The 14959-nt window shown below is 38.0% G+C and overlaps 1 long non-coding RNA gene across 1 annotated transcript; it reads right to left on the bottom strand.

Annotated features, from left to right (window-relative positions):
- Positions 1-3389: 3389 nt before the first annotated feature.
- On the bottom strand, positions 3390-14875 carry LOC129634955 (uncharacterized). The gene is made up of 3 exons (XR_008706027.1): positions 14553-14875; positions 4430-4484; positions 3390-3819 (listed from the first exon to the last, which is right to left on the bottom strand). It is a non-coding gene; the product is annotated as an uncharacterized LOC129634955 (long non-coding RNA).
- Positions 14876-14959: the final 84 nt, after the last annotated feature.

Genomic DNA, 14959 nt, shown 5'->3' on the forward strand with positions numbered 1-14959 from the left:
TATATTAATTTTGTATTCTGCAACTTTATTGAATTCATTGATGAACTCTAGCAGTTTTCTGACAGCATCTTGAGGATTTTCTATATATAATATCACGTCATCCGCAAACAGTGATAGTTTTTTTTTTTGCTTACTTTTTAAAATTTAAGTTATTTTGTACTTTTTTAAAATTAATTTTTTTATTTATTTTACTTAACAATATTGTATTGGTTTTGCCATACATTGACTTGAATCTGCCATGAGTGTACATGTGTTCCCCATCCTATTTTGTACTTTTAAAAGTCATTCAGTTACCATTAGCATTGGAGAAGAAATTGAAATTGTATCTGTACTCTTTTATGAATATAGTATTATTTATGAACTAGATCATAATGTTAAAAAACAAAACACATCATAGCAAACAGAGTATTGGACCTTGAGGGTGCTTGAACTGCTTTGGTGACCATGTTATTAGTTTGCTATTATACCGCTGTCTCGGAGAAGGCAATGGCACCCCACTCCAGTACTCTTGCCTGAAAAATCCCATGGAGGAGGAGCCTGGAGGGCTGCAGTCCATGAGGTCTCTGAGGGTCGGACACGACTGAGCGACTTCACTTTCACTTTTCACTTTCATGCATTGGAGAAGGAAATGGCAACCCACTCCAGTGCTCTTGCCTGGAGAATCCCAGGGACGGGGGAGCCTGTTGGGCTGCCGTCTATGGGGTCGCACAGAGTCGGACATGACTGAAGTGACTTAGCATAGCATACTGTTGTCTTACATGTATAATAGAAATACAAAGAAAAATTAAGGAAACAATCCCATTTACCATTGTATCAAAAAAAAAAAAAAACAAACAAACTAAGAATAAACCTATTGGAGGAGGCAAAAGACTTGTACTCTGAAAACCATAAGATGTTCATGAAAGAAAGTAAAGGTAAAACAAATAGATGGAAAGATCTTTCCTTAGATTGGAAAGATCAATATTGTCAAAATCACTGTACAACCCAAGGCAAACTGTAGATTCTATGTAATTCCTATCAAATTACCAAAGGCATTTTTCACAGAATAGAACAAATTTTTTTTAAATTTGGATGGAAACACAAAAGACCCCAAATATATAAAGCAATTCTGAGACAGAAAACAAGCTGGAGGAATCAGAGGCCCCGCCTTCAGACTAATACAAAGCCACAGTGATCAAAACAGTATGATACTGGCACAAACACAAAAACATAGATCAATGGAATAGGATATAAACCCCAATAATAAACCCATGCACCTATGGTCAATTAATCTATGACAATTAATCTGTGACAAAGAATAGACAATGGAGAAAAGACAGTCTCTTCAATAAGTGCTTCTGGGAAAACTGGGCAACTACATGCAAAAGAATAAAATTAGAGCACTCCCTAACATCATACGCAAAAATAAACTCAGAACAGATTAAAGACCTAAAAGTAAGGCCAGACACCATAAAACACTTCAGTTCAGTTCAGTCACTCGGTCGTATCTGATTCTTTGTGACCCCATTGACTGCAGCATGGACATGCTTCCCTGTCCATCACTTCTGGAGCTTGTTCAAACTCATGTCCATCGAGTCAGTGATGCCATCCAACCGTCTCATCCTCTGTCGTCCCCTTCTGCCTTCAATCTTTCCTAGCATCAGGGTCTTTTCAAATGAGTCAGTTCTTTGCATCAGGTGGCCAAAGTATTGGAGCTTCATCTTCAGCATCAGTCCTTCCAATGAATATTCAGGACTGATTTCCTTTACAATTGACTGGTTGGATCTCCTTGCAGTCCAAGGGACTCTCAAGAGTCTTCTCCAACACCACAGTTCAAAAGCATCAATTCTTTGTCACTCAGCTTTCTTTATAGTCCAACTCTAACATCCATACATGACTACTGGAAAAAACCATAGCTTTGACTAGATGGACCTTTGTCAGAAAAGTAATGTGTCTGTGTTTTAATATGCTATCTAGGTTTGTCACAGCTTTTCTTCAAAGGAGCAAGCGTCTTTTAGTTTCATGGCTGCAGTCACCATTGGTAGTGATTTTGGAGCCCCAAAAAATAAAGTCTCTCACTGTTTCCCCATCTATCTGCCATGAAGTGATGGCACCAGATGCCGTGATCTTCACTTTTTGAATGTTGAGTTTTAAGCCAGCTTTTTCCCTTTCCTCTTTCACTTTCATCAAGAGGCTCTTTAGTTCCTCTTCACTTTCTGCCATAAGGGTGGTGTCATCTGTGTATCTGAAGTTACCAATATTTCTCCCTGCAATCTTGATTTCAGCTTGTGCTTCATCCAGTCTGGCATTTCGCATGATGTACTATATAAGCTAAACAAGCAGGGTACAATATACAGCCTTGACGTACTCCTTTCTCAGTTTGGAACCAGTCCATTGTTCCATGTCTGGTTCTAACTGTTGTTTCTTGACCTGCAAAAAGATTTCTCAGAAGCAGGTAAGGTGGTATTCCCATCTCTTTAAGAATTTTCCACAGTTTGTTGTGATCCATACAGTCAAAGGCTTTGGTGTAGTCAATGAAGCAGAAGTATATGTTCTTCTGGAATTCTCTTGCTTTTTCTATGATCCAGCAGCTGCTGGCAATTTGATCTCTGGTTCACCTGACTTTTCTAAATCCAGCTTGAACATCTGGAAGTTCATGGTTCACATACTGTTGAAGCCTGGCTTGGAGAATCTTGAGCATTACTTTGCTAGCATGTGAGACGAGATGAGTGCAATTGTGCGGTAGTTTGAGCATTCTTTGGCATTGCCTTTCTTTGGGATTGGAATGAAAACTGACCTTTTCCAGTCCTGTGGCCACTGCTGAGTTTTCCAAATTTGCTGACATATTGAGTGCAGCACTTTCAAAGAATCATCTTTTAGGATCTGAAATCACTCGGCTGGAATTCCATCCCCTCCATTAGCTTTGTTCATAGTGATGCTTCCTAGGGCCCACTTGACTTTGGACTCCAGGATGTCTGTCTCTAGGTGAGTGATCACACAATCGTGGTTATCTAGGTCATGAAGATTTTTTTTTTGGTATAGTTCTATGTATTCTTGCCACCAAGACGCAATATCTTAATATCTTCTGCTTCTGTTAGGTCCATACCATTTCTGTCTTTTATTGTGCCCATCTTTGCATGAAATATTCCCATGGTATCTCTAATTTTCTTGAAGATATCTCTGTCTTTCCCATTCTATTCTTTTCCTCTATTTCTTTGTATTGATCACTGAGGACAGCTTTCTTATCTCTCCTTGTTATTCTTTGGAACTCTGCATTCAAATGGATATATCTTTTCTTTTCTCCTTTGCCTTTAGCTTTTCTTTTTTTTCTCAGCTATTTGTAAGGCCCCCTCAGACAACCATTTTGCCTTTTTGCATTTCTTCTTCGTGGGGATGGTTTTGATCACCACCTCCTGTAGAATATTATGAACATCTGTCCACAGTTCTCCAGGCACTCTATCAGATCTAATCCCTTGAATCTATTTGTCACTTCTACTGTATAATCATAAGGGATTTGATTTAGGTCATACCTGAATGGTCTAGTGGTTTTCACTACTTTCTTCAATTTAAGTCTGAGTTTTTCAATAAGGAGTTTATGATCTGAGCCACAGTTAGCTCCTGGTCTTGTTTTTGCTAACTGTATAGAGCTTCTCCATCTTTGGCTGAAAAGAATATAATTAATCTGATTTCAGTATTGACCATATGGTGATGTCCATGTGTAAAGTCTTCTCTTGTTTTGTTGGAAGAGGGTGTTTGCTATGACCAACGCATTCTCTTGGCAAAATTCTGTTAGCCTTTGCCTTGCTTCATTTTGTACTCCAAGGCCAAACTTGCCTGTTACTTCAAGTATCAGAAGAAAAACTAGAACACTCTTTGACATAAATCACATTGATATCTTTTTGGATTCACCTCCCGGGGTAAAGAAAATGAAAATAAATAAAACTGGACCTAATTATACTTAAAAGCTTCTGCACAGCAAAGGAAACCAGAAACAAAAAGAAAAGACAATGCCCAGAATGAGAGAAAATATTTGCAAATGAAGTGACTGACAAGGGATTAACCTCCAAAATATACAACAGCTCAAGCAGTGCTGTGTTAAAAAAAAAATCAAAAATAGACAGAAGATCTAAATAGATATTTCTTCAAATAAGACATACAGATGGCAGACAGCACATGGAAAGTTGCTCAACATCACTAATTATGAAAGAAATGCAAATTTAAACTACAATGAGATATCACCTCACACAGGTCAGAATGGCCATCATCAAAAAGTCTACAAACAATACATGCTGGATAGGTTGTGGAGAAAAGGGTGGGAATATAAATTGGTGCAGCCACTATAGAAAACAGTATGGAGGTTTCTTATAAAACTAAAAATAAAGCTACCATCTGATCCAACAATACCAATCCTGGGCATATATCCAAAGAAAACCATAATTCAAAAAGATACATGCACCCCAGTGTTCACTGCAGCACTAGTTACAACAGCTAAGTCATGGAAACACCTAAATGTCCATTGCCAGAAGAATGGATAAAGATGTGGTATATATGGAATATTAGTCATAAAAAATAATAAAATCATGTCATTGGCAGCACCATGGATGGACCTAGCAATTATCATACTAAGTGAAATAAGTAACACAGAGATAAGACAAATTTTGTATGACAGCACTCTTTATGTGGAATCTAAATTAAAAAAAATATGCAAATAAAATTATTTGCAAAACAGAAACAGACACCCAGACTTTGAAAGAAGATTTGTGGTTGCCAGGTATGGGAAACCTGGGAGAGAGAGATAAATTAGGAGTTTGGGATCGGCATATTCATACTTTTGCATATAAAATAGATAATCAACAGGGAACTACTGAATAGCACAGGGAACTCAAATCAGTATTCTATAATAGCCTATGTGGGAAAAGAATCTGAAAAAGAATGGATACACATATATGTATAACTGAATAACTTCACTATATACCTGAAACTAACACAAAATTGTTAATCAACTATAATATAAAATAAAAATTAAATTTAAGCAAGTATACAACAATCTGTTTTTATAAAACAATAAAACAGACTATTTTAAAATTGTGTTAAAGGTTTTGATAAAGTACATAAAAGATAAGTTTTGGGGAGAATTTATGATTGCAAATAAGTGTTATCCTCTGTCCTTCAACTTTTAGGTTAATTTACTGCATGATTTTGACTCTTTAAAAGTTCTTTCACTAAACTTTTTATTTTTACTTTCAATTGTAAATTCCCCTATTGTTCTACAAAACTATGATAGAGGGGTATTTCTTTAAAGATCAGCACATATACATTGCTATTCATAATACTTGAACAAAAACATCCATTAGCAGTATGGGAGAATGAGTCTTTAATACTCAGTCAAACCACATTAAATTAAGGCTCTAATATAAAAGATTTTATTTTGCCTTTGTTCCTTTTGTGGAAAAAAAGGATATTATAATTGCAGCTTTCAGAAGAATCTACATACTAAGATATTATTCAAGAATATCAAATTAAATTTCAAATAATCTCACAGGAAATGTAGTAAGAGTCCACGTGCTAGCTTATCTATAAATTATACATTGTCTTTCATTGAAATGGATCATACACTTCTCCTCCTGTCTAGCCATAATCCTTTGCTCTGTGCTCTAAATCTCATCACTTCCTCCTTTTCAGGCACCTCACTGTGATTATTCTTCCTTTTGTCTCTGTCTTCAAAATCCATGCATCTCCCACTGGGAACAAACTGTAAAAATTCTCTATAAAATGCCTAACACTGTAGCTCTTGTAGTTCCTTTATTCCCTTTCACTATCAAATTTCTTTAACTGTTGTCTTCATTTGCTATCAGCCCTTCCTCACTTACCAATCACTTCTTAATCTAATAGAATGTGGCTTCTAGGTGAATGGCTCTACAAAAGAAATCTTGCAGAGGTCACTGTTGATCTTTGTGTTACTTTGCAAGACTTACCTTATTTGACATCTTAGAAGAAGAGACATTTGATGGCCTATCCCTGTTTACTGAGAGACAGTTTTACACCACTGGTGTGAGCCTCAGCAAATTCAGGGAGTCTTTCTCCTACTTTTTTGATTACTTCCTTTTGATCCTTTACTCATCTCTTATATGTCATTTCTGCCCAAACCTTTACTTCTTATTTTTTGCAGTCTCTCCAGGTTTTCTCCTCAACTATCTCTGAGTCTTTACTTACCATTTATATTTTCATAACTCTTAATTCTGTATTTCTAACCCAAATTTCCATCCTGGGGTCTAGAATCACATATTCAACTCTCTATTCAATAGCTCCAATTGTACGTCTCATAGGAAACCCAAATATAATCCAGCCAAATTTAACTCATAACATGCTCTTCCACTTGAACAACCCCCACCACTCACCCAGTTATCTGAGCAATAAACTGTGATGTGATCCTTGAATCCTCCATTTCCCTTATTTCTTACATCCAGTCAACCACCAAGCAGGACCTTGTAACCCAAGCCTTTGTCCTAGCAGCAACTAGAAATCACTGAGGGGTATTAAACAGTGGAGGAACAAGACCATATTCATATATTAGATGGATTACTCTAACTACAGAATGAGGGATGAAGTGGAGGTATCACAGGTAGGAAATTATTTTTATCTGAACTGAGGTAGAAACCATGGGGGAAATGATACTTTAATGAATGTTACATGTCAAACATGTGCATGTGCTCAGTTGCTCAGTCCTGTCTGACTCTTTGCAGCTCCATGGACTGTAACCTGCCAGGTTCCTCGGTCCACTGGAGTGGGTTGCTATTTCCTACTCCAGGGGATCTTCCCGAACCAGGGATCAAACTGTAGTCTCCTGCATCTCCTACACTGGCAGATGGATTCTTTACCACTAGCGCCACTTATGAAGCCCTATATGTCAATGAAAACAAAAATACTGGGGAAGAATGCTTCTTTAAAACCAAGACTTAAAATGAATATACTAAAAATGGCAAACATTTCTTCCCTCTGCATCATCCCTTTAGAAAGTATGCTCTCTTATAGCCCTGTTAACACCCTATAACCCCATACCACCCCCTCTTTGCTCTACCCTCTGCTACTGCTGCTGCTAAGTCATTTCAGTCGTGTCTGACTCTGTGCAACCCAATAGACGGCAGCCCACCAGGCTCCCCCGTCCCTGGGATTCTCCAGGCAAGAACACTGGAGTGGGTTGCCATTTCTTTCTCCAATGCATGAAAGTGAAAAGTGGAAGTGAAGTCGTTCAGTCGGGTCTGACTCTTAGCAACCCCATGGACTGCAGCTCGCCAGGCTCCTCCATCCATGGGATTTTCCAGGCAAGAGTGCTGGAGTGGGGTGCCTTTGCCTTCTCCGTGCCCTACCCTCAGCTGACTCATAATTAAATTATTTGACTGTGATGATGATATTGAGATGAAGTATAGATGTCATATTTTGGTATATAATGATACATAGGAGATTATCCTTATTCTCAGGAGATATATGCCATTACATTATGAAAATTTTAAAAGTTCAGCTAAACACACACACACACATATACATACACACACACACCACACACACTTATTCTATACCAGTGTTTTTCAAGCGGTTTCTAAAGAAGTTTTCAAGAGTGTCAAACCAGTCAATCCTAAAGGAAATCAACCCTGAATATTCACTGGAAGAAATGTTGCTGAAGTTGACACTCCAATACTTTGGCCACCTGATGCAAAGAGCTGACTCACTGTGAAAGACCCCAGCACTGGGAAAGGTTGAAGGAAAAGGAGAAGGGGGTGGCAGAGCATGAGATGATGAGACAGTACATGAATAGACATGAATCTGAGTAAACTCCAGGAGACAGTGGAGGACAGAGGATCCTGGCATGCTGCAGTCCACGCAGTCACAAAGAATCAGACACAACTTAGCAACTGTACAACAGCTGATTCTATCACCTGTGGACATCTGACTTCAAAAAAAATAAAAATACATAGATGGCAACTACCAATTAAGATTTTTTCTACTAGACATGACTGAGAGACTTTCACTTTTCACTTTCTCCTCACAAAACAAGTTTTTCTTTTAATTGTGGTTTTAAAAAAAGCACATAATGAAATTTGGCAGCTTAAATAAAGAGTAAAGTTCAGTAATATTAAGCATTTTCACATATACTTGGTTGATTGTTGTGCAACAAATGTCCAGAAAATTTTCATTTTACAAAACTGAAACTCTATATCCACTAACTAACTTCCAATTTCTCCCTCCCTCACACTTTCCCTGGCAATCACCATTCCACCTTTCAATTCTGATTTTTGACTGCTCTCAATTCCACATATAAGTGAAATCACACAATAGTTGAATTTTATGACTTATTTCACTTAGCATAACATCCCCAAGGTTCATTCAGGTTGTGGCACGTGTCAGAATTTCCTTCCTTTTAAAGACTGAACAATTTTTCATTGTTTCTATATGCTACATTTTGTTTATTCATTCATCTATCCATGGACAACTGAGTTACTTCTACCTTTTGACTATTGTAAATAATGCTGCTAAGAGCATGGGTGTACACACATTTTTTTGAGACTCTGCTTTCAATTCTTTGATATATACCCAGAAGTAGAATTGCTGGGTCATATGATAATTCTATTAAAAAATTTTTTTTTAGAAACTGCCATATTGTTTTCCATAGCCGCTGCATCATTTTACATTGCCACCAACAGTGCACAAGTGTTCCAAATTCTCCACATTCTCACCAACACCTTTACTTTCCATGTTTTCAATACTAGCCATCCTAATGAATGTGGGTGATAGTTCACTGAGGTTTTGATCTGCATTTCCCTAATGGTTAGTGATATTGATTTTCATGTGCTTTATTGGCCATTTGTGTATCATTTTTAGATAAATGTCTATTTAGATCTTTGCCAATTTTGAACCGGGTGTTTTTTGTTATTGTTGTATAAGTTCCTTGTATATTCCGAATATATACATTACAGATATATGATTTCCAAATATGTTATCCCATTCCATAGGTTGCCTTTTAATGGTTGATCATGTCCTTTGATGAACAGAAGTTTTAAGTTTTTGATGTAGCTTAATTTATATTATCGGAGAAGGCAATGGCACCCCACTCCAGTACTCTTGCCTGGAAAATCCCATGGATGGAGGAGCCTGGTAGGCTGCAGTCAATGGGGTTGCTAAGAGTCAGACACAACTGAGCGACTTCACTTTCACTTCTCACTTTCATACAATGGAGAAGGAAATTTATATTCTGTTGTTTTTGTTGTTGCCTGTGATTTTAGTGTCATATCCAAGAAATCATTGTCAAATCAAATTTCATGAATCTTTCTCCTATGTTTTCTCTTCTAGTTTCGTGTTTAGGTCCATTTTGAGTTAATTTTTTACATACAATGAAATAAGGCTCCATCTTCATTCTTTTTTATGTGGCTATCCAGGTTTCTGTAGCCCTCTTATCACAAGTCAACACTAGCTGGCTATTTAGATTAGGGATAGAAAAACTTACTACTTAGCTCTAATTTAACTTTTATGACCAAATAAAAGCATTTATGTTATTTAAAAACAAACTGGCATTAAATATCACCTCTCTTCATTTAATCTTTTCAAAGATGTATTTTACAAATATGTTCATTTTTCTAAACTTGTGCTTGTTATTTAAAACTGATTTATCTAGGAAAGTATTTATATGTAATACATAGGGAAATGTTCAACTACTGGAAAAGTTTTTTTTTTTTTTCCCCCTGAGAAAACGTCCAGGTAGTAACTCATTTTGGAAATTTCAAGTTTATGCATGGATTTTGATTATCTAAAGGTACAGGCAGGAAACAGTCACTGTGGAGTTGCACAGATCAGAAAGAAAAATAAAAAAGAAAAACAGTTTTGGAGAAAACTTACAGTCCTCAAAAACTTTCCCCACACTGCACCTTCCTAAAAAAGATTCACTATTCTCAAATCAAAAATGAAACACATGACTATGACTCAGATAGCATTAATTTTTTTCAACTTGCTTGAAACTACAAAACAGGCACAATTTTTAAATTATTCTAGCAACTTGGCATTAATATCATTCATAAAGTTAGTTCATAATGTGGAATAAAATAACTCCACAAGTATTAAACATTTCTAGATTACTGCATAGCAAAAAAAATTCTGATCATCAAACCAGTATCTTTTTTCCTTCCCATTACACCAAATAATTTGATTGTGAACTGCAACCAAAATATAAACTTCAAATATACTGTGGCAAATACTACACTTTCTTAGTTCAAAAGAATACTTTCTTTTTCTCTTGTCAAATTAATAACCATATGATCTAACTTGAATGACTACATTGACATACAAAGACTCTGCCACCCTTGAAAACTGTTTCTAGTCTATTCCCTTTTAAATATCATCCAATATACTTTAATAATATTAATACACTACCAAATTACTTTCTTTGTAGAACAAAGTCAAGCACTTTAAAGCTTGTAAAGTGACTAATTCTTAATGTTGTCAAATTAAGTTAGGCAATTTAATGTAATTACTAATTGTACCAGCTTCTTTAAAAATTGTAGCAATTAGAGAAACAGTTTCACTGCCATTTATAATGTACATAAATAACTTGGCTGAAGCAAAATGCTTTGAGCAGGCTGGGCTTTTTTTCAGGGTTTGAGGGTGCCAGTGGGTGGGTGGGTGGTGCTTAATTCTAGTAGCCATTCTTGAAGTCATAGCCAAATCCAAGTTTTTAGTCACAGCTTGCATTCATCCAAATCAAACAAAAGCATTTGATATTATAAAATTAAATCTCTTCCTATCTGTGGTTTTGAGTTCATATTGTTAAAGTAGGGCAAATGCTTATATTTGCTTTATAGCCACCAATGTCAGTATTAAGGTTAGTTCTCACTATACAGAAAACAATTTTGATCTAAGTTGGGTGGCCTTCCGAGTTGTCCAATGCCTGGACAGGCCGTACAGCATACTTGATAACAAAAATCCAACTCTAAGTCTCCTGAACTTGTTATGACTTAGAAGGGTTAGGAGATGATCCAAACCCTGGACAGCTGGGCCTTGGACAATCCTTTGTCTCGAGAAAATAAGGAGATTGAAGCAAATTTTACTGTTTTTTTCCAGCATTAAATTGAATAAATAGGTGATGTTAAAAATATCTGAGTAATAAGACACTGATACACTGTGGTTAATCTCTTCAATTCTGTAACTAGTTTCTCTAGCAATAACTGAGGTTGGGCTTCCCAGGTGGCGCTAGTGGTAAAGAATCTGCCTGCTAATGCATGAGAAGCAAGAAGATGCAAGAGAAGCAGATTCAATCTCTGAGTGGGGAAAATGCCCTGGAGTAGCAAATTCAAGCCCACTGCAGTACTCTTGCCTTGCAAATGCCACGGACAGAGGAGCCTGGAGGACTGCATCCCGGGTGGGCCACGCAAAAGAGTTGGACACGACTGAGCACAAAGCAATCTAATTAAGATTATTAATTATGTTATTAACTAAATATGTTTTCAATTGCTTTTCTTCATGTTTTCTCAACACGAAAACAATGGCTGTCTTTTAAGAGTATATTTGCCTTTCGTTTCCTCTCACTTTCATTCATTCATTCATTCAATTACTATTTTGTTATATCAAGTACACGGTTGGAGTAGTATACCAAGCACTAGGGAGGGATTCAAGGGTAAAAAAGCAAAAACAAGCAAATGAAAACAGACATGGTACCTGGTCTCTTGAAATCTACAGTCCATTCGAGATGGCCAATATTACAAACACATAAAATTTCAACAACGATCTCAATAATGCTAAGAGCTAAGATGCTATGAGAACGTGTAAATATGGGGATCTGATCAATTCAGGGATATCAGAAGAGTACCTTAGAAAGAGACCCTTAATGTAAACTCTGTAGGATTAGTAGGACTTAACCAAAGAAACCAAATTCAGACTTAAATTGAAGAAAGTAGGGAAAACCACTAGACCATTCAGGTATGACCTAAATCAAATCCCTTACGATTATACAGTGGAAGTGAGAAATAGATTCAAGGTATTAAATCTGATAGAGTGCCTGAAGAACTATGAAGGGAGGTTTGTGACATTTACAGGCGGCAAGGATCAAGACCGTACCCAAGGAAAAGAAATTCAAAAAGGCAAAATGGTCGTCTGAGGAGGCCTTACAAACAGCTGTGAACAGAAAAGAAGTGAAAGGCAAAGGAGAAAAGGAAAGATATACCCATCTGAAGGCAGAGTTTCAAAGAATAGCAAGGAGAGATAAGAAAGCCTTCCTCAGGGACAAATGCAAAGAAGTAGAGGAACACAATAGAATGAGAAAGACTAGAGATCTCTTTAAGAAAATTAGAGATACCAAGGGACCATTTCATGCAAAGATGGGCACAATAAAGGACAGAAATGATACAGATCTAACAGATGCAGAAGATATTAAGAAGAGGTGGCAAGAATACACAGAAGAACTATACAAAAAAGATCTTTACTACCCAGATAATCACGATGGTGTGATCAGTCACCTAGAGCCAGTTATCCTGGAATGTGAAGTCAAGTGGGCCTTAGGAAGCATCACTACAAACAAAGCTAGTGGAGGTGATGGAATTCCAGTTGAGCTATTTCAAATCCTAAAAGATGATGCTATGAAAGTGCTGCATTCAATATGCCGGCAAATTTGGAAAACTCAGCAGTGGCCACAGGACTGGAAAAGGTCAGTTTTCATTCCAATCCTTAAGAAAGGCAATGCCAAAGAACACTCATACTACCACACAATTGCACTCATCTCACATGCTAGTAAATAATGTTCAAGATTCTCCAAGCCAGGCTTCAACAATACACGAACTGTGAACTTCCAGATGTTCAAGCTGGGTTTAGAAAAGATAGAGGAACCAGAGATCAAATTGCCAGCATCCATCAGATCATTGAAAAAGCAAGAGAGTTCCAGAAAAACATCTATTTCTGCTTTATTGTCTATGCCAAAGCCTTTGACTGTGTGAACCACAACAAACTCTGGCAAATTCTTAAAGAGATGGGAATACCCAACCACGTGACCTGCCCTTGAGAAACCGGTATGCACATCAGGAAGCAACAGTTAGAGCTGGACAGGGAACAACAGACTGGTTCCAAATTGAGAAAGGAGTAGGTCAAGGCTGTATATTGTCACCCTGCTTATCTAAGTTATATGCAGAGTACATCATGAGAAACGTTGGGCTGGATGAAGCACAAGCTGGAATCAAGATTGTTGGGAGAAATATCAATAACCTCAGATATGCAGATGACACCACCCTTATGGCAGAAAGTGAAGAACTAAATAACCTCTTGATGAAAGTTAAAGAGAAGAGTGAAAAAGTTGGTTTAAAACTCAACATTCAGAAAACTAAGATCATGGCATCTGGTGCCATCACTTCATGGCAAATAGATAGGGAAACAGTGAACACAGTGAGAGACTTTATTTTGGGGGGCTCCAAAATCACTGCAGATGGTGACTGCAGCCATGAAATTAAATGACTCTTGCTCCTTGGAAGAAGAACGATGACCAACCTAGATAGCATATTCAAAAGCAGAGATATTACTTTGCCAACAAAGGTCCATCTAGTCAAAGCTATGGTTTTTCCATGGTTATGTATGGATGTGAGAGTTGGACTATAAAGAAAGCTGAGCTGCAAAGAATTGATTCTTTTGAACTGCAGTGTTGGAGAAGACTCTTTAGAGTCCCTTGGACTGCAAGGAGCTACAACCAGTTCATCCTAAAGGAAGTCAGTCCTGAATATTCATTGGAAGGACTGATGCTAAAGCTTAAATGCCAATACTTTGGACATCTGATGTGAAGAACTGACTCATGGGAAAAGCCCCTGATGTTGGGCAGGAGGAGAAGGGGAAGCCAGAGGATGAGATGGTTGGATGGCATCACCTACTCAATGGACATGAGTTTGAGTAAACTCCGGGAATTGGTGATGGACAGGGAGGCCTGGCGTGCTGCATTCCATGGGGTCCCAAAGAGTCCGACACGACTGAGAGAGTGAACTGAACTGAGCTGACATTAATACTGACATTGGGGACTTTTCTGGTGATTCAGTGGTTAAGCCACCTTGCAATACAGGAGTCACAGACTGAATTCCTCCTGGGGAAACTAAGATCCCACGTGTATGCTGTGTGCTCAAAACTGTCCAAATCTTTTGTGACCCCCATGTAGCCTGCCAAGGCTCCTCTGGCCATGGAATTTAACAGGCAAGACTACTGGAGTACGTTGCTGTTTCCTACTCCAGGGGATCTTCCCAACCTAGGAATCGAACCTATGCCTCTTCCATTTACTGCATTGGCAGACATATTCTTTACCCCTTGGTCTCCTGGGAAACCAAGATCCCACAGGCCTAGAGCAACTAAATCCAAGCACTGCAACTAGGAGCCTTCCAGTCACAACTACTGGAGCTGAGCAGGGCAAGGACGATCCCCTGTGCTGCTACTAAGACCTGACACAGCCAAATAAATAAACAAGCTATTTAAAAAAGGAGAGAGCGAGAAGGTAGTTTTTTTTAAGCTTACACTTAGTCAGCTTAAGAGTATTTCCAAGTCAGAACCAAACTTAAGCCAGCACCCACCTCATGTCTTTATTATCTGGAGCAAAAAATCCTTGGCTTTTTGAAGCGTGCAGTGACCTTGAGTAAATACTCTTACCTCCTTGGACCTTTTGAAGCAATGAAAGGGTCTGGCGACCCTAGAACTGACTGAAGCCACGTTTAGAAACCTGGTTCCATGAGTCCATGACTCTACTTCAGCAAGCTATCACTAGTCAGTGTTCACAACGACGAGAGACCAAGTCGATGTGATATGTTTTCTAGAAAAGCCAAGCATTTGTGGTAGTTGTTAAGCCAGGTTAAGTTTTCACTTATCTTTACAGACACAAGTCACTACCTGACCAGAGAGAGGGTCCTCAGGTTGGACGTTCCACCCTTTCCGCGGGAAAGGTTGCCTGGGCAACGCCTACGTCATTGCGTAGTCTCACGTG

The sequence above is a fragment of the Bubalus kerabau genome, chromosome 20, assembly GCF_029407905.1.
Source record: "Bubalus kerabau isolate K-KA32 ecotype Philippines breed swamp buffalo chromosome 20, PCC_UOA_SB_1v2, whole genome shotgun sequence".
NCBI lineage: Eukaryota > Metazoa > Chordata > Mammalia > Artiodactyla > Bovidae > Bubalus > Bubalus kerabau.